Raw genomic sequence first — 25,648 nt, forward strand, 5'->3', positions numbered from 1 at the left:
CTAGTTGGACACATGTGGTTGAAGAGTGGCAGGAGCCTCGGTGAGGGGTTAGGAACCTGGGACCCTGATCTAAAGTCTACTAAGAATCCACTTCTCGTCACTGGGCAGGTTATTCCTCACACTCCCTTGCTCATGTATCAAGTGAGAGGGCTGAGGCAGAAGGTTTTAGGGCTCCTCCTAGCTTCTAAAGACCTGGTGTCTATCACTCTAATCCCAGCTCCTTGCCACCTCCAGGGGCACGGACACCAAGGCACAGGCACCTGGGTTTGAGAACGCGGACGTTCCAGACCAGCCATCTCGTCCTGCAGGAGCTGAGTTGCAGTAGGACAGATAGCAGGCTCTTTGACTCTGTTGTCACCTCATTCATGTCAGAGACCTCCTTAGTAGCGTGTGTTCCATCACACGTAGCTTTCCTGGGTCAAGTGCATTCACATTTTAAAGTCATTTGAAGCATTGATGAAATTAACATCCAGAAAGCATATGCTAATTTTTACTCTCACCAGCATGTACCAGAGGGCTTATTTTAGGGCGTTGTTATTCCAAGTTGCCACTTGGTGATTATAAATGACATTGAACATTTCCCCCACATGTGAATTGGCAACTTTCATTTCATCTCTTGTGAATTGATTGCTTGCGTCCTTTGCTCTGTTTTCTTGAGTGTTTTTTTTTTTGTCTTAATGGTTTAGAAGAGCTCTTTACCGTTATGTATGTCTTTCTTGTTACATATTTACAGCTCTTTCTCGTAAATATTTTTTTCAGCTTTGTGACTTACCTTTTAACTTGGTGCATAAGTTACTTTTAACTTATAGATGTTAACATTTTTAGATAGTCACATTTATCAATCTTTTTAAAAAAGACTTCTTTGTTTTTATACTTTCGAAGCACTGTTCCCACTCCCAAGAAGATAATTTCACATACAATAGTTAATTATTTTCCTCTAAAGTGTTTTTTTTTTTCTTTTTGGTATATTGGTGTAAAATTAGAAGCTAAATTCTTTTTCTCTGCATAATCAATGATATCTTACACTGTTTATTAAACGAACGATCCCCTTCCTTCCAGTTTCCACACTCATTTAATCTAGCCCCTTATTGATGTCATCAGAGAAAATGTTTGATCTGAAAGTTTAAACAGCACAATTATACTGTATCGACGCAGGTTGAATTCTGTATGGTTGTTAGGGTGGGTGATTAGTGTAATAAAATGGGATGGGAGTACAACAAATTATCACTGATATACCTAATGCCAAAAATGTGGGGTATAAACTGAAGAATTTCATTAAATTATGGAATTTTCACATATTTAATCGGAAGTTTGGTTGAAACTAGCCAACCAGTGCACTGGGCTTCACTTATAAACATTTACCTTAGAAAAATCTCTGAAATCAAGAGCAGGGTCAGAACGGAAGATGCGTGAGACATCATCTCTAGTATCAAGAGGATTTTCCCGGGTTGACCAGATGTTGACCACTGCATGGCCAAGTGGCCCAGGGGGTCTGGTTGTGGTTTGGGTTGTTTCTTCCTGATGCAGAAATATTTGCTTTTCTTCTGGGTGGGCAGTGTGGGGACCAAGTAGTTTCAGTGGGCACACAATGTCCTGCAAGGGGAGCAAAACCATTCTGCTGGTTCTCTGGGTCAGCCACTGTCTTTACAAAGCAGGATGCCAGCGGCTGCTCTGACTAAAGTAAAAGTCCTTTTTAGGGCCACATGCCAACCATGGGGCACTACAGGCCTTCCTGAACTCTTCCTTCTCAGAAGGTAGGGCTCCGAATAACATCTGGTCGAGGAAAACAGAATTTCAAGTCATCACGGTTTATCATGTCTGAGCCACTGAGGGTGTACCTTCGGTTCTTTTGAGGTCAGAAATTGTTTTAAATAAGGAGATAAAATGAAATCCAACACACTGTGCTCACCCCACCGTGTTTTGAAGGGCTCCAGGGAAACCCTAATACTGTTAGGACAAAGACTCAGCAGAGGCTTCTGGGATGACTTGGTAAGGGTCAATTGGCCAGCCTGCTAGTTCCTGCCCTGAGAACGTCTATCCCTTTTCTGAGGCTGTAAATTTAATTCTCAACATGCTTACGTGTGTTGATATCAGTCTTGAGTCCGGTGTGCACTATGTTTCTTCCCTGCTGAGGGGAATAGGAAACTGGAAATTTGGGGAGTGGGGGCTGGTAGTGAAATGATCCCTAAACCAGGAATCCTTTGGTTCAGAAAACGAGTTAGCCTGCTCTCTGCATACGTCCCCCCACTTGCCTCCACCCTCCCATTTGTCACAGTGTCCCGCCCTTCCCTGAAGACATATTAATACTAAATCAAAGAATGTTCCATTTGTCTTTCTCATGCTCACACCCTGCCTAACCCAACATTGTATGTGAAAATTTAGAGGAATTTGTGTCTATTTTGCATCATGGCTTAAACTTTTATTATTTTTCTCTGCATAAACTCCTTAGCTACAGGATTGACGGAGTCAAATGCACTTCATAGCATCCAGCTCAATACTCCTTTTGGAAGTGACTTAAAAAAAAAAATCAGAGTCTCATTTGTTGGAGTAAGTTTGTTACACTCTCATGTAAACTTGGAAGGATGATGTAGACTTTTTCGAGCCCTGATATTATTGGGGTAAGGGAGGCTCTGAAACATTTGATGGGGAGGGGTAGGAAGGCCTGGAGGGAACTAAGCCTATCCTGGAGAGACCTCTGTTCCCGGGCACATCCCCTGCAACCTCCAGGACTTAATAGTAGAAAATTGAAATTGTCAGGACTCATTGAGTTCCAGTGATAGATACCCAACTCAAACTAGTTTAGCAAAACCGAGTATTTAACGGCCACTGAAACTGAAAAGTCCAAAAGTACAATTGGTTTGGGGCACAAATGACTAGTTTCTCAACATTCTCTCACTCTGTCTGACTTTCCTCTGTGTCGGCTCCACCCTCAGTCACACTTTGTTCAAGTGAAGGCAAGGGTGCCTCTTAGAAGCATCACCCTATAGCTTAGAAAGCCCTACGCAGAAAGATAATGCCTCTTTCGCAAGAGGTCCAGCCCAAGTCCCAGGGAGGGCTCTCTGTGGCCCACTTGGGCTGATGGGGCCTCCTCTGAGGGACTCATAGGAGCCAGTGGAATAGGGTTTTGTTGTTGTTGTTGTTTTTGGGTTTGTTTGTTTCTAAATTTATTTTTATTTTATTAGCCCAGCTTCACCAAATCACCCAGCCCTAGAGTCATGGGTTAGGAGGAGCCTCTCCCAAACCTCATGATGGCTCCCCTATGGGAAACAAGGCTGCTGTTCTCAGTGGAGGGGATGCTGGGCAGGCAGAACAATCAATGTCTACTTCCACCTATGGTAGGTGGATGGGGTGGGGAGACTTTTCATTCTGTTCTGGGTGAGTCTGGGATCCCTTTGTCTTGAACAAACCAATTAAATCTGGAACATACAAATGATGCCAGGTTGGTGCCAGAAAGATGTCAGGCTTTAGAAGTAAATTGTCACCTGGGGATGTAGCTTGGTCATGATTCAGTCATCCGTCTCTCCATGGTTGTCTTCCTGTGTAGGTCACACCAGCCGACCCTACTGTACCTTGGCATGCAGCACATACTCAAGCCCAGTGGCGGGTAAATGAAGCTTCCAGGGCTCACTTCCTGTTGGTTGGCTTGTTTGACCCCCGAGCAGCAGCATTGTGTGTTATATTGCGTGAAGTTGCCATGTTTTCTAATACACTGCCCCCTTCTGGATGCCCAGATGTTGGCCCAAGGGAGGGACATGGTCCACCCCACTGGCTGATCCTCTTTGTTTGACGGGGGTACTCTGAATCAAGTTCTTCACAGTCAGAATCAGCAAGAGGCAATGAAAGAGTACTGCCCTGGGAATTTAAATATCTGGGTTCTAATCCTGGCTCAAAAACTAACTGGCTGGGTGATTGTAAGGATCTCTCTGGGTTGATTTCTTCGTCTATATTTGATTATATCTTCTTCAAACTAACCGGTTGGTAAGGTCCCTTCATGCTCCCATGCACGTCTAGTCTGAGAATCCACTACATTAGCTTCAAGTTTTTCCTCTGAAAATTAGAATAATCCTTATCTCCTAAAATGATTTCCAGAGAAAGGATATAAAGAGATAGGAGAAAGGTTTGAAACCCAACTCTTCCACTGAGTAGGCAAATTAATAACTTCTTTGTGACTTACCTTCCTCACCTTTAAAATGGGACAAGATATCATGAGGATTACATGACCTACTACTTGAAGTTTGCCTAGGATGTAGTTAGTATCAGCTATTGCTGTTGTGGGTGTTGTTATATAACATAGTGTATAAAGTAAAGGAGATGTGTTATATTTAGGAGCTCATCTCTGTTAAGTACTTAGCAGTGATAAGAACTCATGTCTCATGAGGCAGAAGGTCTCGTTTTGGGTAGATATAATAATAATAATAATAATAATAATGTAATAATAATAAATTATATCTAATGATTGTTAGGCTGAAATCTTACGCATTCCTGTATTCTTCAACTTCTTTCCATTGCTATCATAACAAGACTGGTCCCCATCTGTGAATATGTTCAGGTTTGTTAATGCCCCTTCTAAATGAGGCACCTCTAACTTAGATGGAATCGAAGCAGTGCTAAGCCTGTCACCTCCCTCCAGCATGTAATTATACTTTCATTAGTGCTGCCTGGGATTGGGTTTCCTTTCTAGCAGCCAAGTCATGTTTTGGGCTCAAATTTAGCTCGTAGCTAAGAAAGCCCTGAATTGTTTTCATATAAACCATTGGAAACTATTCTTAGAATTCAAGTCCACTGTCTTACCTAATCAATGTTACCTTCTGGGATAAATATTGAAAATCCTCCAAGCCCTGATTGAGGAAATCCCGACTCAAGGCATTTGATGTGAGTTAGATACATCACATTTTATTTGTTTATATTTTAAAAGGAAGTGAGAGGAACAGTGAGACCCTGGGCATCAAGTTGAACAGAGTAGTAAGGTTCTGATCTGAAGGCGTCATTGACCAGGGTCAGCCAGGCTTTAGTCTGTGAAGCTGGGTGCAATTGCTTCAATGCAATCGTTGTCAAAACTCTGCTTAGTCCTGGTCATAGGATTCCTTGGTGTTTGTTTGCTGTGGTTGTGTTTATGGGAAATGAAAGCCACCACTGACCAAACTTGGAAACCCCCTTCCAAAATATGCCTGGAATAGTCACTGAATTTTCATTTCAAGATACCTCTTTGCCATAAATGAATCTTAGCTTCTTATCTGAGACATAATATCAGTGTTTGGTAGGTACGTATCAAACATGGTGTCCTTGTGGCCAACTATACTGAGTGTCAAAATTGAGTTTCTGTGGTTCAGTACAAAAGACAATATCTCCAAGTTCAGATATTTTTATATTCCTAAGGAAACCAAAGTATAGAGTCAAATAATAACTGTCCTTTATGTACATATGAAACCCAGGGTTTTTATTATTCAGCCCATTTCTTCCCATTGTATTCAGTATAATATAATTACAACACACAAACAGATACACAAAGCTTCTACACATCTATACATATATAGTGTATATATGTATGTATATACATATAGACAGACACACACATATGTGTATGTGTATATATATATATATATGTGTATATATCTCAAAGCACCTATATTAATTATGATAAAATCTTATTAACTTATGTTGATGGCATTCTTGTAATCTACCTGTTATTTACTAAAACACGTGCACTGGATGACTCTGGCTCCCAGTGATCATGAGTTACTTTTATAAAAGCTCATCCGTCGCTTGTTTGGTTTCTGGAAAGTAAATTTAAAGTACACATTGTTAACGTCAATCTCACACATTTTGATATCTGGGACCAACTTATTTTTATTTAAAAAACGGAGAAAATGTTTCTCTATTTTGATTTTTTGGGTATTTCTTCCATTCTCCATAGTTATTCAAAGATCCTTACCCATGCGTTTTAAAGTGCTCCTTTTGGCTTGCATCCCCTTTTCTTTTCGCTAATGTTGTCGGTCCTCAGTCCTGATGGTCTCCTCTCGCACTAGTTCTGTTCCCGTTCCAGGACCACTGAGCTCTTACGTTGTGGGATCTCCTGTGTACTTTGTGCATTTCACTGTCCAACCCGAGCAGGAGCCCCTGTGCTCCTGGACCACTCCTTCACCGAGTTCTGTAGACACTTCAACATACACACTTCCTGTCTCAAGCCCTTAATGCCAGCCTCTTCTCAGGTGAATCTTGGAAGATTACATCATTGCTACTTGACTGGTAATGGAGGTCCACTGCTCTGCACAGCCTTGTCTTTCCTTCCCACTATGGCGTTCTAATCCCTGTGACAAGAGAGAGGAGACAAAGAGGAAATGCTGGGAGTCCCATTGCACTGAACTTTGACCATGCAAATATCTTCAGTCACCTCTGTACCCAGCATCCCCATTCCCACCCCCAGTTCCACGTGGTACCCGTGGGCCAGGGGCCAGGAGCCTGGACCTGCTCACCGTGGATGGCCAAGGCACAGACCCTTACACTCTGGCCTGCAGAAGAACTATGTTTCTCTCTAGTCATCTGGCATTTATTCAATGAAAACTTACTCTAACAGTTATTTTTGTATGATAAATTAGAAATATTTAAATAGACACAAGTTATTTGGCATTTAATGGTTTTTGTGTTTCCTAAACTATCTCATGTTCTCAAAAAAGTTTGTTAATTCCAGTGCTAAGATGATATGATTGATGGAAACCATAAATGAAAAACAGAAGCAACAACAACAACAATGAAAACCAAGATTCAGTTGAATGAATTATTAAAATAGCAGGGATCAGGTGTTCTTGAAGTTTACTCTAAAGTTTTCAGTTATTTGGATTCAGAGGAATAGGTGAAGACTTTTAGCCTATATTACTAAGTACCTAGTTTTGGGTGGTGGTGGCTTTTTGGAAAGTATGACACAGAAGGAACATGAGAAAAATTATGACAAATAAAGGAATAGAGAGAAGACAAGAAGAAAGAAAATGTTCAAAAAAAGATGAATAAGGAGAGGAGAGAAAAAAGAAATGGTTATAATTTCATATTCCAAGGGACACACTAGTAAAAAGGAATCTAATGACGAGGCAGAGGTTTTTTTTGTTTTGTTTTGTTTTTCCCATTTATTTAGGCCCATGGCCTGATTTCGCTCTGGCTTTTACTGTATACATGGGCCAAGGCAGGTTTTCCAAACCAGTCAAGCTTCTTCCTACCCTGCTGGAATGTCATTCTTGGATGTCATAGAAAGAAGTGTCTTGGCACCTGGATCTCTGGCTGGATGGGTCAAAATATTAACCGACCCACAGATACGCATTTGACTCTGCTGGAGATAAAAAGAATATAGGTGAAGTGTTTTGTTTTTTTCTTTCCCTAATGGGGCGTATTAGTCAGAAGAAAGGATAAAACCTATGGAAAAAGATAAATACATTCTTTGGTCTGTCTGTAGGGCGTGCCCAAGAGGCGACTATAAAAATAAGAGTACAGCCATGCAAATGAGCAGACATCATGGTGGGAGCTTTTACGCAGGTGATGAAGAGGAAAAAGCATCGCCGTTGGTATTGGGATACATGGGTTCAAATCACATTCCTGCCACTTCCTTGCGATGTGACCTTGGCAACGTTGTTTTACCCCATGAAGGCTCAGTTTTCAGGTGTGTAAAATGTTACCTGTCATGTGTATCTTACAGACCCCCGTTCAAACACATTATCTCAGTTAATCCTTGGGGCAGTTCTGTAAAGTGTGAAGCATTGTACAAAGTTAGCTCTCCTCTCATTAGATTGGAAGGTGCCTGGAGAATCTTCTCAGAGGAGCACCCTCAGGGAGCCAAAGCTTTCTTGCCTTGCATCCAGAGGAAGCTGTAACTACTGAAGGAAGCAAGTTTTTCCGTCAGGCTGGGAGAGGCAAAAAGAGGCTACAGAAGTCTCGGTTCTTCTGGAGTCCCCTGGCATCTTGTCCCACTTTAATTCTTTCCCGAGCTTCCCAGAGGCACAGATGTGCAGATGTGTAGACTGCATGCACGAGCCAGAGCTCGGCAGGTTGGCTGGCTCAGCCTACAGGAAGCATTCTCACCCCAAAGCAAAGGTCCCTGACAGGAATCTCCTTTCACTTACTCACCCTGGTGTTTTGACATTGGGATGGGGAGTATAACTTTAACAGTCCAAGGCCTGGGTCCAACTTCCTTGGTGTAGAAAACTCAGGAAGTAAGGGAACAATTACAGGTGAACATGGAAGATCTTAACGAGAGAAAATATATGGTTTTGTCCCTAGAAAGAAGAGGGTACATACCTCTCACCCACACTTTAAAAAAAAAAGGGTTTGCTCCTATTCCCTTTCTTTCATATGGTACTTATTTCTTCTTCCTCCTCTGCTGCCCTTGTTGTGTCCCTGGGAAATCCTTCTCAGGAAATGCAAGGTCCTCATCCGCCATCACTCCACCTTCTAGTCCCAAACGTCCTCATAAAATTGAGGAAACTGAGGCACACGGCAGGTCAGACCATATTGTCTTGGAGGCTCAGGGAAGAATAAAATGAAGAAACTTCCAGTTTTGACAGAATGGGTAAACGGGATTATTGAATTTAGGTGGGATTTGCAAGAAGCTGGTCTGTCTTCATCCTTATAATCATCTATATCATTTCTATGACTATGATGTTGGTGACGATGATAGCAGCTCAGTACTAACATGACTACTAGCTGGATTCTATCGAGTGTTTACTAGTGAGTGCCAGGCACTGTGCTAAGTACCGTGCCTGAATTACATTATCTAATTCTTACAGTGTTTGAGATAGGTTCCATAATTATCAGCTCTTCACAAATGAGGCTGCCGATGTTCAAAAGGGTGGAATGAAGAGCCGAAGGTCAAACACCAACAAGAGGCAGAACTAAAATTTAAACTCAGGCAGTTAAGTACCAAAATTCAAGACCTTAATGATTAGTTTCTGGAATCGTCTGAGTGACCGATGCCCTGCATCAGCATTTGCATCCACCGCTTCCAGGGAGCACGCCACTCACACACCTGAAGACCCTGCACGGTGACCCTCTTTCCAGCTGTTGTGAAGGTGGGCTTGAACCTGTGGAGCTCTGGCCCAGAGCTTGGACTCTTGAAGTGAAGGAGAGAGACACCAGGAGGTTGAGTCCCTCAGCCTTCAAGTGGTCTCACACTCAGTTCTTTAAAGATGACAAGCAGAAGTGGGAGACCAGAGTATGAAAACGGCAGGCGATGGGAGGGCTTGAACGCCCAATGCTGCATGGACAGGTCATTGCGCCATCTTGCTTTCTTCCCCTCATTAATCCTGAGGCTCTCAGAAGCCTCAGCTTCTTCTCCCCGTTTCACTGTTTCTATACTAAGGCTGAGAGCCTTGATTTTCTCCTATCTCTCCAGTGTTCCCACTCCTATGACAGCCATTTAAGGACAGGGTACTTCACAGTTACCATAAGGTATATTGTGAGAATGTTCTGGTTATGGCTATTGCATCAGGATAGGTCTGGAAATGAAGCACATGAACAGAGTAGAGTTTAAATAAAGGGACTGTTTACAAAGTGTGGGAAGTTTAAGGGAAATGAACAAAGGATAGTGAAGTAATCCAGGACCAGCATCTGTGAGGTGCTATTAGCACACAAAGGCCTGAAGGGGTTCTGGGAAAGCAGTGGCTCCAGAACCGATACATGATAGCAGTATTCGTAGCAGAGAAGTGCTTGCAAGGAGCCATGGCCTTCATTAGAGAAGGCTGTTACTACAAGCCCATGGTTCATCAGGAAGCTACCCACTGAATAAATACCCTAACTCTCACCTCCCTTCCTGTGATCTCCTGCTGGTGCCTCTTGTTGGAAGAACCCAACCAGAGCCAGAAGGCAAGGGAGCCCAATGAAACAGTTGCATACAATTCAGGTTCCCAGGGATACACAGGATAGAGAACAGTAGAGAGTTGACCTGATAGGTGACCAGCATAGGTGTTAACATTTCTTTCTAATGTAAAAACCTCATGCCTGCTTTTCTGTACATCTCACTGTAGGATGCAAAAAGGTCTATAGACTGTTTCTGTGGGTTTAGTAAAGAATGGTATCCTGTCAACTGGGACTAATGTACCACATTTGAGCTTCCTTTCAGCCTGGTCACTGCAAAGGCCTTTTCTTCCCCAAACCAAATTTCCTGAGCTTTCAATGCTGTGTACTCTGGGGACCTCACAGCCTTGTCAACTTTGAACCCTGTCTGTTGACATTAGCTCCTCCTTAGAAAGCGGGGGAGCAGAGCCCCTTCCCCTCTCCTCCTGCTCCATGTTTCTGCGGGCCCGGTCAAAGAACCGGCCTCTCTTTCTCTGACAGCAGGGCCGTGCCTTCCTTAAGAATGAGACTGGAGACTCAGAGCTCCACTCTTTTCTCACCCTCCACCTTCTCTCAAGAGCCAAATTGAATCACATTTTTACTTGGCAACCCACTCCATCCTTCTCTAACTTTTCTAGTTAGAGCGTAACTCCCCCTTCACTATTCAGAGTGGTTCGTTGTCTCACAGTATCAGCATCACCTGGAAGCTCATTAGAAATGCAAAAATCTCAGGACCCGGCCCACTTCTCTGAGCCAAATCCGCCTTGCATAAGATCCCCAGGTGATTCGTATGTAATTACTTGGAAAGGCATTAATATACCCCAGACCTAATAGTCAGAGGCATGCCATACCATTTTGACTTTCTTCCTTCAAAATTTATAGTAGTTTCAAAAGCTTTTTCAAAGTAATAGAGGAAGTTTCATAATTACTCTGTGCTTCGAGATCCATATATTACAATTGCATGTATTCAACAGTTTATATTTTTCAAAAATCTTTCAGATTAATGAACTCATTGGAGTCTCATGATTACTCTATGAAATATATAAGGCAGAGGTTGTTAGCCCCATTTTCCATATTAGGATCTGAGGCGTGATTAAGTGATGGGATGGATCTGGGAGTAGATGTGAAGCTTTGGAACCCGTTTTGCAGCACGTTGAAAAGAGTGCTCTCCTCCCTTCCCCCATTTTTTCCACATCAGTGTTCTCAACATGTGGTCCACATCCTATCTGTATCAAATTTACCTGGTGAAGGGGGAGAAACTTGCTTAAAAAAGTAGATTCCTAGGCTTCATCAAGACATAATGGATCTCCTTATGCTCACTAAGACTTAAAAAATCACTTCCATGTATAATTAGAATGGTCACATTTAAAGAATGAGAGGATGGAATTTTAGGTTTCTTGGGTTTACATCGGCGGGACTTAAGCTGATGGAAAGAAGACTTTGCAGAAGAACAGGAATCATTTCTCCCAGCCTGCCCAGCAGTTGAGAGGACTGCCAGATGGGGTTGGGAGAGAGCAACAGTGAGCTGGTTAGGGCAGCAAAGATTGGACAACCCCTCGGGTGTGGCAGTAAAGAGGAAAGGAACCAGCTGTGGAAAGAGAAATGATGTGACACTGTGCGAGAGTTGGGAAATGGAGGGATTAGGGAAAGTGCTTGTCTGGGGAAACAGAAGGAGGAGAAGCAGAGACAGCATCAGAAAAAGAAAAAGTAAAAGGAAGGGGAAAGTAGAGAAAGGGGGAGCTGGAGAGTCAGGGAAGGGGAGACAGGTGGGCAGATGTAAAACAAGTAAGAGCAAAACAAAAGGAGATGAGAATGGACAAAGTGAAATCTGGAAGTGCTTACTTTGGAGCTTATACGTTGCTTGATCCAGGGTCTTAGGACCTGGTGATATTTACTGTTGCATTATAAGCTTGAGCTGACAAAGCTGGCACATAAACGGGGCTGTCGCTCTGTCACTCCTGGACGTCATCCCTGAAATATCTGTGATGACTGGATTCTAAAACACAGGTTTAAATGGTCCGGCTTCTTCTCAGTACTTTATTGAGTCATAGATATAGCAAAACTTGCTCATCTTGTACTTATTTTAAAAATAATTTATTCTGATAAAATAATAAAAAGGCAAAATACAAAAAGGAATGAAAGACATCCAGATTAGAAAAAGTAAAAATGTCTTCATTTGAAGATAATATGATCATGTATGTAGAAAATCCTAAGGAATCTGTAAATTAGCTAATAAAACTATACTTATTATATTAAATTTACTTATAATTTAGCAATGTCTCAGAAGATAAGGTCTATATTTAAAAATTGTTGCATTTTTACTTACTGCCAATGAGCATTTGGACAATGAGATTTAAAGAGTCCATTTACAATAACATTTGATAAAATATCTAATAACAAACTTCACAAAAACCTATATAATAAAAATTAAAAAAACAACATTGCTGAGAGATACTTAAAAAAAAACAAAATCAATGGAAGGACATTTATATTCATGGGTTGGAACACATTATTTTTTTTTAATTAAATTTATTGGGGTCACAATTGTTAGTAAATTTACATAGATTTCACTATTTTTAAGATGTCAATTCTTGCCAAATTCATCCATAGATTCAATTCAATCCCAACCAACATTCCAGTAATCTTTTTTGTAGATATCAACATGCTGATTCTAAAATTATATGGGAAGGCAAATTGCCTAGAATAGCCAAAATAATTTTGAGGAAGAATTGATGTTACCTTATTTTAAGACTACACAGCTACACTATTTAAGACTGTGTATAGCACTGGCATAGGAATCGACCTACATAGATCCATGGAACAGAATTGGTAATCCCAGAAACTGTCTCATACATACATGGTCAGTAGATTTTCAAAAAAGATACTAAGGTAATTCAATGGAGAAAAGATAGTCTTTTCAACAAATGATGCTGACATTATTGGATATCTATATAGAAAAAAATGAACACTGACCCTTCTTTCACACCATACAAAAAAACACTAACTTGAAATGGATTGTAGACCTAAATGTAAAAGATAGAACTTATAAAACGTCTATAAGAAAACACAGGAGAAAAATGTCGGCAACCTTGGGATAGGAACAAAAGAAAATATAGATCAGGTGCAAAAACAAGGACAATAAAAGAAAATTAAATAATAAAATGGTCTTTTGAAAAAAATGATTGGAAAATGAAAATGCAAAGCATAGACTGGGAGAAAATATTAACAATACATGTATATGTCAAAGGACTGATATTCTGAAAAAGAATCAATCTTACAAATCAACAATAATAAGAAAACAGCCAAATTAAAAAAATGGGCAAAAGAATTGAACAAACACCTCGCCAAAGTTTACAAATACCAAATAAGCATGTGACTGGATAGTCAACATCACCTGTCATTAGTGGAAAACAAATTTAAATAGAGATACTACTACACAACGATTAAAATGGCTGAGACCAAAAAAACTGATAATATCAATTGCTGGCAAGAAAGCAGAGCAACAGGAATTTTCATTCATAGAAGGTCGGAAGGTAAAGTGCTACAATAACTCTGGAAGATAGCTTTACAGTTTCTTATAAGATTGAACATAGCCTTACCATACAACCAAGCAATTGCTCTACTGGGAATTATTTATCCAACTGATTTGAAAACTTATGTCCACCTAAAAACTTCTATGAGCATGTTTATAGCAGATTTTTCCTAATTTCTAAAAGCAAACAAAGCCATACTGTCCTTTGATAGGTGAAAAGATAAACTGTGGTACATCCATACAATGGACTACAGTGATTAAAAAACAGGAATGAATTATCAATCTGTAACAAACTGGATACATTTAAAAATGCATATTGCTAGGTGAAAGAAGCCAGTCTTAAGAGGCTACATTGTAGGATTCCATTTATATGATAGTCTGCGAAGGACAAAAACTATAGAGATGAAAAACAAATCAGTAATTGCCAAGGGTTTGTGGTGGAGGTCGAATAGATGGACTATAGGGAGGTTTTATTTTTTAAAGTAGTAACACTGTTTTGTTTTACTGTAATTGTGGATTCTGTAATTGTGGGTTCATGACACTACGTATGCATTTACCGAGCCACATAGAACCTTGGAGCACAAAGAGTAAGCCTTAATGTATACCAATTAAAGAAACTCAGTGAGAGTTCAGAAGATCCCAGGATGAAATGCAGACAGTGACAAAAGAGTCTAACTGTATGACAAATGTATGACATGCCTATATGAAGGGAATGGGGAGAAAGGGCGATGACAGAAGTAACTCGGGAAATGAAGGTAAACTCTATGTCTAAAGACAAAAGGAGCTATACGTAAGCACAGGAGTCTAGCTGGTCAAGTTGTTTCCCATGGGTGTAAGGATAAACAATTTGAAGTCACGATACATGTGCACTGAAATTAAATGAATAAGTAAACGGAGGGGCGATGGTGAGGTTTCTCATTCCTGGAGAGGCAGGTTACAGATAAGCAAGAGGGGAGGTTTGAATGACCCTTGTGTTACTGGGCAAGAGCTGATGAGTACAAATATATACATATGTAAGCATAGATATGTGTGCATACGCAAGTTAGTATACAAACACGTGTCTCCTCGCTCTAGCCACTGAAATGACCCAGAAGCAGTGACACCCAAGTAACAATGTGCACGTGCAACACCCAAACACCCAAATCTTGTTTTCTAATGTGTGGAACCAGGGTTCCGTGGCTGCACGGCTGGTACTAGAGCTGGGGAAGGCACCTCCTGCCCCGAACAATTCTACAGACGCAGGAGGTAGCAGGAAGTCAAAGGCGCTTCTCCGAAGTTTTAAGCCTTTGGTTCCTGGAATAAGTACAAGGTCCCAGAGACCAATCCCTCCCCCTGGGAAGGAGGAAGGTGAGTGAGGACTGGGGGCCTCTGGAAGAGGGAGTGGGGAAATAAATGTGTTGAGTACGTGTGTGTGTGTGTGTGTGTGTGTGTGTGTGTTATACATTTTAAAGTAAACTTTTTGTTTTGGATAAGGTAGCTCCACATGCAGCAACAAGAAAGAATACAGAGAGATCCCTATGTCCTCTATTCGTTTTTCCCCAATGGTGCCACCTGGCAAAACTATAATACAGTGTCACAACCAGGACACTGACATCAATATTGTCAGGACAGACCATTCCCGTCCTCACGAGGACCCTTCCTGTTGCCTTTTTACAGCTACACTCACTTCCCTCCCATCCCGACCCCTCAAAAAACTAGGAACAACCCAGATGTCCCTCAACTGGTGAGTGGTTAGACACGTTTGTTTGCCTATAAAAAGACATGACCGAGAGCTGTAACGCGAGAATCCAGGGCATTCTGAGACACACACGGGGGGGTGGGGGGTGGGGAGGGCAGCAGATATTACAGGAAGCTCAGGCCTGTTCTCCACAGCCTGGTCCCCCTTCTGGTCACCTCTGCTTTCCCCTTCACGGCCTTCTCGAAAGATAATTGGTTGAAACTGAAAAAAAAAAACACACACAAAAAGGATAATTGAGCCTTCAGAGACATAGCTTGGGAGGTGTAACATTTATTGAATATGTCAATGTTGCAGGTATCAGCCAAGGATTTTTTACACGGGGAATCTCTTTTAGTTCCCCCCGCATCCTATGAGGTAGACACTATTATTATCCCCTGAGGCTCAGAGACGTGAAGTCACCTACCCAAGGAAACACAGCTGTTACATCTGGCGAGGTTTTCAACCCAAGGATGTTAAATGTGAGGCCTGTGCTCTTTCCGTTACACCATGTAGCCTCAAACCATAGCAGCACCACAAAAGGCAAGCCCCATAAGTGTTGTAAGGTGCTGAGACAGAGACAAAGAGCAGAGAGAAAGGGGGTGCTGCTAAGTGATGGGCCTTTTGCTCTTGGGGGCCGTGAAACAGATTCAATTGACGGGAAAGGAGAGCCTATGAGCCACTGAATTTCAAACACTGTTATTAAAAGTTAACCCGCGGGCTCAAAGGGTTCCGTTTGAAGTCCTCTATCTTCAGAGAGCTTTTCCACCCTCCCGCCACTTTTCCACTACAGATTTCTTACTGCTTTCCTCTTAGCTTATTTGGGTTGGCTTCTTTTCCCGTGTCTCTCACTGTCAACCAAAGACAAGGGATCTAAGGCTGGAGGCAGACAGATTTGGGCTTCAACCCAATGCCATTGCTGTGTAAGCTTTGGCAAGTGGTTTTATTGCTTAATTTCTGGGGATTGCATTTTATGTTATATTATGTTATGTTTTAGATCGTGTTGCATTACAGTCTTCTTCATGGTGTTATTATGAAGATTAAGGAGATAACGCATGTCAGATTTCTAGCAGGTTTTCTGGCATATTGCAAACATCAATAAATTACATATATACCGTCTACGCAACCTTCTTGAATTCAGAGACTTTTCTTTCTCTGCCTCCCACCATGCCATAATTCTATTCTTTTTGAAATGCCACTTCTGGTCCTTTTTTTTTTTTTTCCAGAAATTTTTGCCAGAGAAATCCAGTCCATTAAACAAGCAGCCAATGTTTTTCATTTTTTTCCACCCAAATTTCCTTTTAGCATAGTGTTCTGATTGTATAATGCCGCTTCCTGTATGTTCATTTGTCTCTTCTACCTGCAACCTCCAGTGGTGAAAAGAATGAGGAGCTAACGATGAGAAGGTGTGGCTTCTGCTCATCTTCAATTATATCACTGGGTAAACTGATTTTGCTTTTTTTTTTACTTTAGTATCGTCATCTATAAAAGGCAATAAGACCTTGCCTGTCCCGACCGGCAGGACAATGCAACGTGGGACGAGGGGAAGAAACCTGTTGAGGATGAAAAAAAAAGGGGAGACAGGAGACGCGAAGAATGGAGGCAAGACAGGGATCTGATCAAGCCTCAAAATTTTATTAAGATGGCGGGTTATATATATAGCTATGTCAGATGGGGGTGGGATATGCTATGTCATAGGGTGGCGAGGTACTTGTCGCGGGCTGATAGGCTAGGACAGGGCGATGCCATATGAGGTACAAGGAAATGGGCAGGCTCTGGGTTTGGCGCGCGCGGGGCTCTGGGTTTGGCGCGCGCGGGCTCTGGGTTTGGCGCGCGCGGGCTTTGGGTTTTGTGACCAGGAAGTTCTGCCTAGGCAAGGCCTGGGGATTTCTATGGCTTCCGACATCTCCTCCCTTTTTGTTTGTTTTAAGGAGGTGGGCCTTGACCGAGTGAGGGAACAGAGGCCTGGTTCCTCCAACGAGCAGAGCTCGTTATTGGATGGTTTTGGGTATCTTTTGTGGAGGAGAGGTAGAGATTTTTTGATACCAACCTCTATGCAAACCAGGTATGTTCTCAGGAAAGTTAAAGGGAGCCGACCATTGTGAGTCGAGCCCTTTCCTTGCAAATGCTTTGCTTTGCACTCACCTCGGTGCCCATACCCCTCCCCAACTCGTGGGGGGAGTAGACATACCCTTAGTATTATGTCGTCCCCGTGGGGAGGAAGCCAAGATAGCCTTCTTCGAGGCCGTCCCTTGTTGCTAGCCGCTGATAATGGATTTGGATTGGTTTGGCCAAAACAGCATCGATTTGGTTTTTAATGAGGTCAGTAATGCGCCTAAAAGCCCATGGCCCGAAGGCTATTAAGAGAAGGATGCATAGGAGGGGGCCAAGGGTGGGGAGCAGGTAGGGGAGAAGTCCGTTGAGACCCGTCCAGAGTGGGTTTTCGAAGAGTTCTTTGCGTCTTTTTACTAGGTCCTCTTGTAGTTTTTTGATCTTGTCTCGGACGATCCCAGACTTGTTAGCATAGAAGCAGCAGCGTTCCTGTAAAGCTAAGCAGATACCTCCCTGTCCTTGTGGGGCTGGCTCCTCGGTGTGGGCACGGAGGTATCCACTGGGCACTGTGCCTCCCGGGCAGTCACATGGGTTGCCATAGAGCTGTCTGTATAGCTGCTCGCGGCTTACGGGGGGCCCAAACCCTCCGTAAACGGGGATGATGAGGAATGTGAAGAGTGTCAAAGTGAAGGACTCCATGAAGAACTTTATGTCCTGTGAAAAGAGAGAGAGATTTTCTCAGGGAAGATATCCCTGGAGTCTTTATGTGTTATTTGGATTTGGGGTGTTGACAGGCTTAACGAGACGCTCTGGCAGCCATCGCGCGCCGCCTTCCTGAGAATCATAAATGCAGGCTGACCCACGTCCCCAAATGAGGACTGGATCGGGGCCGTTCCATTTGGAGGTTAATGGATCTTTCCACATAACTGTAGCATATTGATTTTTTGTTTCTTGGTGCCAGAAGCGATCGGCAGCCGATTTTCCCTGAGCGTCAAGTTGTAGGAAATTAAGGGTAAACAATGCATGGCTGAGAACGTTACGAGGAGATCCTTTGGTCGGATAGGCAGTGGTGGTTTTTAACTTGTTGATGGTGTTTTTGAGTGTCTGGTGGGCTCGCTCTACAATGCCCTGGCCTTGGGGATTGTAAGGGATGCCAGTGACGTGTTTGATTTGGAATTGAGCACAAAAGGCTTGAAATGCCTGGAAGGTATACCCTGGTCCATTGTCTGTTTTTATAGTTTGAGGTTTTCCTAGTGTGGTAAGGCATTGGAGGGTATGGGCTATGATGTTTTTTGTAGCCTCGCCCCCATGAAGGGTGGCAACCATGAAGCCGCTGAAGGTATCTATAGTTACGTGTACATACTTTAAATGGCCGAATTCAGGAATATGTGTAATGTCCATCTGCCAGATTTGTCCAGGGAGTAAGCCCCTTGGGTTAACTCCTAGGTGAGGAAGAGGCAGAAAGGTTATGCACCCTGAGCAACTTTTAACAATGTGTCTAGCCTGATCTCGGGTAATTTTGAATAACAAGCGAAGTGTGTGGGCATTGACATGATGTAAGTTGTGGAATTGGGTGGCTCGCGTTATAGGATCTAAGGTTAAGGGACATACTAAGCGGGTATGATTGTCTGCTATAGCATTGCCCTGTGAAAGGGGTCCAGGGAGGTCAGTATGAGCCCGAAGATGACTAAGGAAAAATGGGGTCTGTCTTTGTAGTATGAGATGTTGTAGTTGTTGAAAAAGTTTGGCAGCGCTGGTAGAGGGCTTGATATATGGCACTGTTTCTAGTTGGGGCACAGACAGGGCGATATAGGCACTATCAGTGTACAAGTTAAAGGGTGACTCCTGTAGTTTTTTAAACACTTTTATAACGGCATAAAGTTCAACAAGTTGGGCAGACTGAAATGGAGACTGCACCTGAAATCTTTGTGAGTTAATGACATATGCTGCTACGCCAGAAGAAGACCCATCCGTGAAAACCAAGGCGGCATTTTGTAATGGTTTAGTGGCTGTTATCTTTGGAAAAACAAAGGGATGTAGTCTGGAGAACTGTAGGAGTTTATTAGGGGGATAATGATTATCTATCTTGCCCTGAAATGATGTAAGGGAAATGATCCAGTCATCGTTATTTTGGGTTAGCCAATTAAGCTGTTCTTTAGTGTAGGGGAGAATGAGCTGATCAGGGTCCCTGCCAAAGTGTTGTCGGCTTTTTTCTCTTCCTATCTTAATAAGTTTGACTACCAGGGATAAGCGGGTATGTGACTAGGACCTTAGACGGGGAGGAGGGTAAATGAACCCAGAAGAGGGGATTATCTTGCCATAAGACCCCAGTAGGTGTATGAGGGGTTGCACAAATAATGAGGGAGAAGGGCTGTTTGTATGATAGAAAGGTGACTTGTTGTTGTTGAATTGCCTTTTCTAGTAATTGAAGAGAGCCCTTTGCCTCAGGCGACAGCTCTCGAGGGGAGAGAGGGTCTGAGTCTCCCTGAAGAATATCAAAGAGGGGCTTGAGGTCTCCTGTAGTGAGCCTTAAGTATGGTCGAAGCCAGTTAATATCTCCCAAAAATTTTTGAAAGTCATGTAAAGTGTATAAATGACTAGTTTTAAGTTGGACTTTTTGGGTGGTTATGGACTGATTATGTAGCTCAAATCCCAGATAGTAGTAGGGGTCTTTGAGCTGGATCTTATTGGGGGCAAGTTGGAGTCCATAAGTGGTAAGATTGTGAGTTAAGTGTTGGCAGCATTGGAGTACCTCTGTGGTGGTCTGTCCTGCTAGAAGGATATCGTCCATATAATGAATAATATAAATAGTGGGCCATTGTGTTCTAACAGGATCCACAGCTTGTGCCACAAATTTTTGGCATAGGGTGGGACTATTGGCCATGCCTTGTGGGAGGACTTTCCACTGAAAGCGCTGCATAGGACCCTTGAAGTTGGTTACAGGCAGGCTAAATGCGAAACGCTCTCTGTCCAGGGGGTGTAAAGGAATGGTAAAGAAACAATCTTTAAGGTCTATAATAATCTTGTGATAGTTAGCTGGGATAGCTGTCGGGGAAGGGAGGCCTGGTTGGAGGGCTCCCATGGAGAACATGGTTTTATTAATTTCTCTGAGATCCTGAAGGAGGCGCCAAGACCCAGACTTCTTTTTAATAACAAAAATGGGTGTATTCCATGGCGAAGTAGTTGGTTCTATATGTCCTGCCGCTAATTGTTCCTGCACTAACCGAGAAGCTGCGGACAACTTTTCCTCAGGTAGTGGCCATTGGTCCACCCAAACGGGGGAATTATCTTTCCATTTTATCTTCTCCGCATGGGGTGCAGGAGGATCAATGGCCGCTAGGAAAAATCCTGACTGCCTAATCCTTGTCGGTTAGGGTTGGGCTTTATAGAGAGGGGATTTTTTATCCCTTGACCAGCTTTTCCCAGTCCCTGTCCAGGGAGATAGCCTTGGTTAAGCATCTGTTGAGCAACTATTTCGTTGGGGCTGCACATGATAAGTTTGAGTTGTGATAGGATATCACGGCCCCACAGATTAATGGGAATTCCAGAAATAATATATGGCTGGACCTTACCAGTATTGCCCTCTTCGTCTTCCCATGAGAGTATTTTAGAGCTTTGTCTGGGATTGGCTGATTGTCCTATGCCCTGTAGATGGGTATATGAGGCTTTAGAGGGCCATGTTGAAGGCCAGTATCTATCTGAGATGACTGTTGCGTCCGCTCCCGTGTCTATTAAACCTTGAAATTTTTTTCCATCTAAGTACAGGGTTAAAAGTGGCCTCTCTAAAGTGACCTGTTGTATCCAATAGGCATCTGAGGAGCCGAAGGCGGACTCCCGTCTCTTTGGTGTCAGATATTGTTTATTAGAGGTGTCTAATGGGAGAAGCACAAGCTGTGCTATCCTTTGGCCTTTTACTATGGATACAGGGCCCAGAGGGGCCGAGGCTAAGAGTTGTATGAGTCCTGTATAATCATTATCTATGACTCCTGGGATTATATTCAGGCCAGCGAGGGAAGAGCTGCCCCGTCCCAATATAAGTCCAAATGTTTCCAGGGGCATAGGTCCCGTCGTGGTGGTGGGAACGAGTTGGACCCCTTGGTCTGGGGTTAGTATCGAGTCGGCGGCGGCACAGAGGTCCAGTCCTGCGCTTCCGGGGGTAGCCCGGTGGAGGGAACCGACACTTGAGCTGGGAGGATCTGAGGACTTGGTTGTTGGGGAACAAACCTGACAGCCCCTAGGTTGTGTCCCGATGGAGGGGCCAGGGGCTGGCCCCGACTGGGGTTTCCCGGTTTCCTGGAAAGGGGGATACCTTCAATATCTGTTTTAGAATAACAATCAGAGGCCCAATGTTTGCCCCGTCGACATCTTGGGCACACGGTGGAAGGCATTGGTCTGGAGGGTGTCGGTGGGGGCTGTGATGAATTTTGGGGTTGTGGACCTCTATTTTTTATTGGGCAATCTCGACTAAAGTGTCCAGGTTGTTTACAGGAGAAACATAATCTAGATTGTTGATTAGGAGGCTTGTTTGAGGCAAAGTCTCGGAGGGCGGCTCCGATAGCGAGTCCCAAGGTATGGGAGGCTCCAACCCCTGAGCATAGTTTAATGTAGTCAGCAAGGTTGCCTCCACGGTGGGGGCGAATGGTTGCCTGGCAAGTGGGGTTAGCATTTTCATAGGCTAAATGTTTAACAAAGGCGCTGTCGTTCTCGCCTTCTCCGACCAACCGTTCGGCGGCGTCGGTGAGTCTGCTGATAAACTCACAATATGGCTCCTCGGGGCCCTGACGATCTTTGCCAGGGAGGTGGTAGCGGAGCCTCTTGGAGGTAGGCGGCGCCACGCCTTGAGACCAGCGTTCTGAATTTGAGCTAACAGCCCCGGGGGAAAAGTTGCCTGGATTTCATTGGTATGATAGGGTTTTTCTCCTAGTAATTTATCCCGAGTCCATGATCTTGTTGTTCTATTTTCACTATTGCGCTGTGCTATCTCTCGGCAGTTTTCTTTAAACTCTGTGTGCCAGAGGACGTGGTCCCCCCCAGAAAGGGTGGCACGAGCTAATTTAAACCAATCATTGGGTGTGAGCCAACGGTCACTGAGACCTTCAAGAATTGCCAAGGTGTAGGGCGCTGTCGGGCCATAAGAGCTTACTGCACCTTTTAAATCTTTAATATGTTTGATGCCTAGCCGGTGATATTTTTGGCCAGTGGGATCATTGGAGTTGGGAGTGTTATCTTCTGGGTCTTCTGTGTCAGAGGCCTCATCGGCCGAGGGGGGATTATGAGAGTCGGGGGGTTCATTGTCAGTCTCTTCCATTGTATCCTCTTGAGAGGGTGGGCCACGGTTTTGGCTGCGGGTAACTGGAAAGGTCATTAGGGTCTTTTTATTAAGTATTGGGCCTTTTTGAGGTTTTTCAGGGTTTTGGTTAGGCATTAAGGTTTTAAGTTCTTTTTCAAGGGCATGCAGCTCCTTTAGGAGTTGCATATGTTCGCGTTTTTGTTGGAGTGTCTCTCTAAGAGAAGAAATTTCTTGGGTTAAAGATATTTTTGCCTGCCTAATGGGATCGATTAAGGATGGGGTGTTTTGAACTAGGGTGTCTTGAGGGAATAGGGGTGGGTTTGGGTTTAAGACTGGGTTATAGAATGTTGGGAGTTCCTGAGGGGGGACATAAGGGGGAGGGGTATGTATTTTTTGTGAAGGGGCGCGCAAGGTTGGCGCGGCGAGGCCCCAGGGATCTTCTTTTTTATTATAGCGGGCAGCTTGTTCCTCTAAATCTATCTGGTCTCTTGGGGAGAGCTGGTCCTGATTATTAAAGGCCAAAAGGGAAGGGTAGATTTTAGGGGGGGTCTTTTAATGGGTGATTCTCTAAGGCAGAGGCTTCCTGATTATCAGCTTGTTTTTTAGGTTCCTCTGGCATGTCTATTGAAACAGATTGGCAGACAGAAGGGGGGCGGGAACTCTCTTTTAGGACTGTTTCCCCTGTCTGTAAGATCTCTCTAACATCTGGGTCTGAGGAATGTATTTTTAGGATATCATTAATCAGATTCCAATATGAGAATGCCGATACAGGGACCTTGTTGGGTCCAAAAACCCGATAGTAATCATTAAAACAGTCTCCAACTCTCTTCCAATATTTTTGATCAATCGTTCCTTCTTGGGGGAACCAGGGGCAGATATCAGAGACAAAACTGAAAAACTCACGTAAATCTTTTTTTCTAGCCTTAACTCTCCGCATCTTGAGAGATTCCTTAATACCCTTAAGGAAGAGTTCATGTGAACTCAACTCCTGTCCCATGTCAATCACCTACTCACCAATCTCTCGTCCTTCGCTGGGCGGCTACTCCAACGTCGGGCAAACTTGGAGTCTTTTCTTACGGGTGAATACCTCGTGAACTCCAAACGAGCCTTTTTACTGCCGAGGGGGCTGTCGAGTCTTGTCCCTTACGGGCTCGAAACAAGCCACACTCGCGCCGGGGAGGCCCTCGAGTCTTGTCCCACGAGTGAAAACTGCGTGGGCTCGAAAGAAGCCAGCCCGTGGAGGCTCAGGGAGGGGGGGGGGGGCCGCGGCGGTTTCCAGAGTAGGTGTCCTCATAGAATCTTCGTACCTCGGGCCCCACGTTGGGCGCCAAAATGTCCCGACCGGCAGGACAATGCAACGTGGGACGAGGGGAAGAAACCTGTTGAGGATGAAAAAAAGGGGAGACAGGAGACGCGAAGAATGGAGGCAAGACAGGGATCTGATCAAGCCTCAAAATTTTATTAAGATGGCGGGTTATATATATAGCTATGTCAGATGGGGGTGGGATATGCTATGTCATAGGGTGGCGAGGTACTTGTCGCGGGCTGATAGGCTAGGACAGGGCGATGCCATATGAGGTACAAGGAAATGGGCAGGCTCTGGGTTTGGCGCGCGCGGGCTCTGGGTTTGGCGCGCGCGGGCTCTGGGTTTGGCGCGCGCGGGCTTTGGGTTTTGTGACCAGGAAGTTCTGCCTAGGCAAGGCCTGGGGATTTCTATGGCTTCCGACACTTGCCCACCTGCTTCAAAGAGTCATCATAAAAGCGCAACAAGACATACTGGATGAAGTATTTAGAAAAACCTCAGAATGCTATATGAATATAAGGCACTGTTCTTTAAATATAGAGTTTCTAATGAGTTTGAATTTGTAGCTCTGTGGCCAGATAACTTTTGATGTGGAGCACACAACCACAAATTCTCAGTGTTGTGCAAGAATAAACATTTATTTCTCACACATCTGTGGGGTTCAGCTGATGTAGGCTGGGCTCGCTCCATCATCCAGGGGGTGGCTGGAGCTTGGCTGACCATGCTGGGCCTGGCTGAGTCAAGTTGGTTCCACATGTTTCTCATCCTCCTCCCAGGATTAGGGGACTAACCCAAGTATGTCTTTCTCAGGGTGATAGTGGAAGCATGACAAAGCAAATGAAAGCAGGCATGGCTTCGTGAAGCTTAGGCTTGGAATCAGCACACTATTACTTTTAGTGGCCAAGCAAGTCACATGGCTGAACTCAGGGGTAGGGGTGATGCACCACCCAGTGTGGGAGGATTTTTCACAGTTTCACGAGAAAGGGCATAGAAACCAGGAAGGGTGACAACTGAGGACACTAATGCAAATCCGCTACACTGTGCTTCTTGCCCAGTGCTTGGACAGGATTCTCTGGTTGCCCAGTCGAGGCTCAATGTAATTGAAAAGAAGGATGCTGGGTTTTGGTGGAGAGACAGAGTTCATCCCCTTTACCATGGCCCATTGATTCTAGGACCCAAGAACAAAACTCTTTAGGTTTAGGTAGTGGAGAACATGAAGCGACCATCATAAACATTGGTCTCTGCTTCTAATACTACCTGTTACTTTTTCATATGAACTTAGATCCATTTCTTACATTCCTAAGATTATTGCTCTCACCACAGTGGAAAAATATTCATGATATTCTTCCACCCTTCTTCCCCAGGATTCCTTTAGCTTCCTGTGCGTTCCCGAAGAGCTGGAAGAGCAATACATACAATGTATGACCATGGGACTGTTGTCTGAGACCATCTTCACGATCAAATCACATTCACCCCCATAAAAGTTTTCCTTAGAGCCATGTTTATTCCCGAGGATACCAGATCTCCATAAACAAATGACTGGAACCACTGTGGGTTTCTGGCAATGAGATCTTCGCCTGGCGGGTTTATTTGTAAATGACTCCAGAGAACTGAGTGAAATATTTCAGAGCCAGAAATTCTGGGTTAGACAGTTTCAAATAAGAACACCCTCTTCAAAAGAAGATGAAAATGAAAGAGAGAGAGAGAGAGAGAGAGAGAGAGAGAGAGAGAGAGAGAGAGAGAGAGAGATTAATGGGCTAGCTCTAGGGCTCCAGATGTTCCTTCAAAAGGAATCCCCCAAATTCCTTTAGCCCAAGTTACATAGTGAGAAAAAAAAAGATCTACAGTATTTTCAATTGGGGCCACATGAATTTACTGAAAGTAGTTGTCAGGGAGAATTGAGGGGTGGGGGAGCTCACACTATGTATAAACACACGCGAGCGA

Source organism: Rhinolophus hipposideros, assembly GCF_964194185.1.
Source record: "Rhinolophus hipposideros genome assembly, chromosome: 6".
Lineage (NCBI taxonomy): Eukaryota > Metazoa > Chordata > Mammalia > Chiroptera > Rhinolophidae > Rhinolophus > Rhinolophus hipposideros.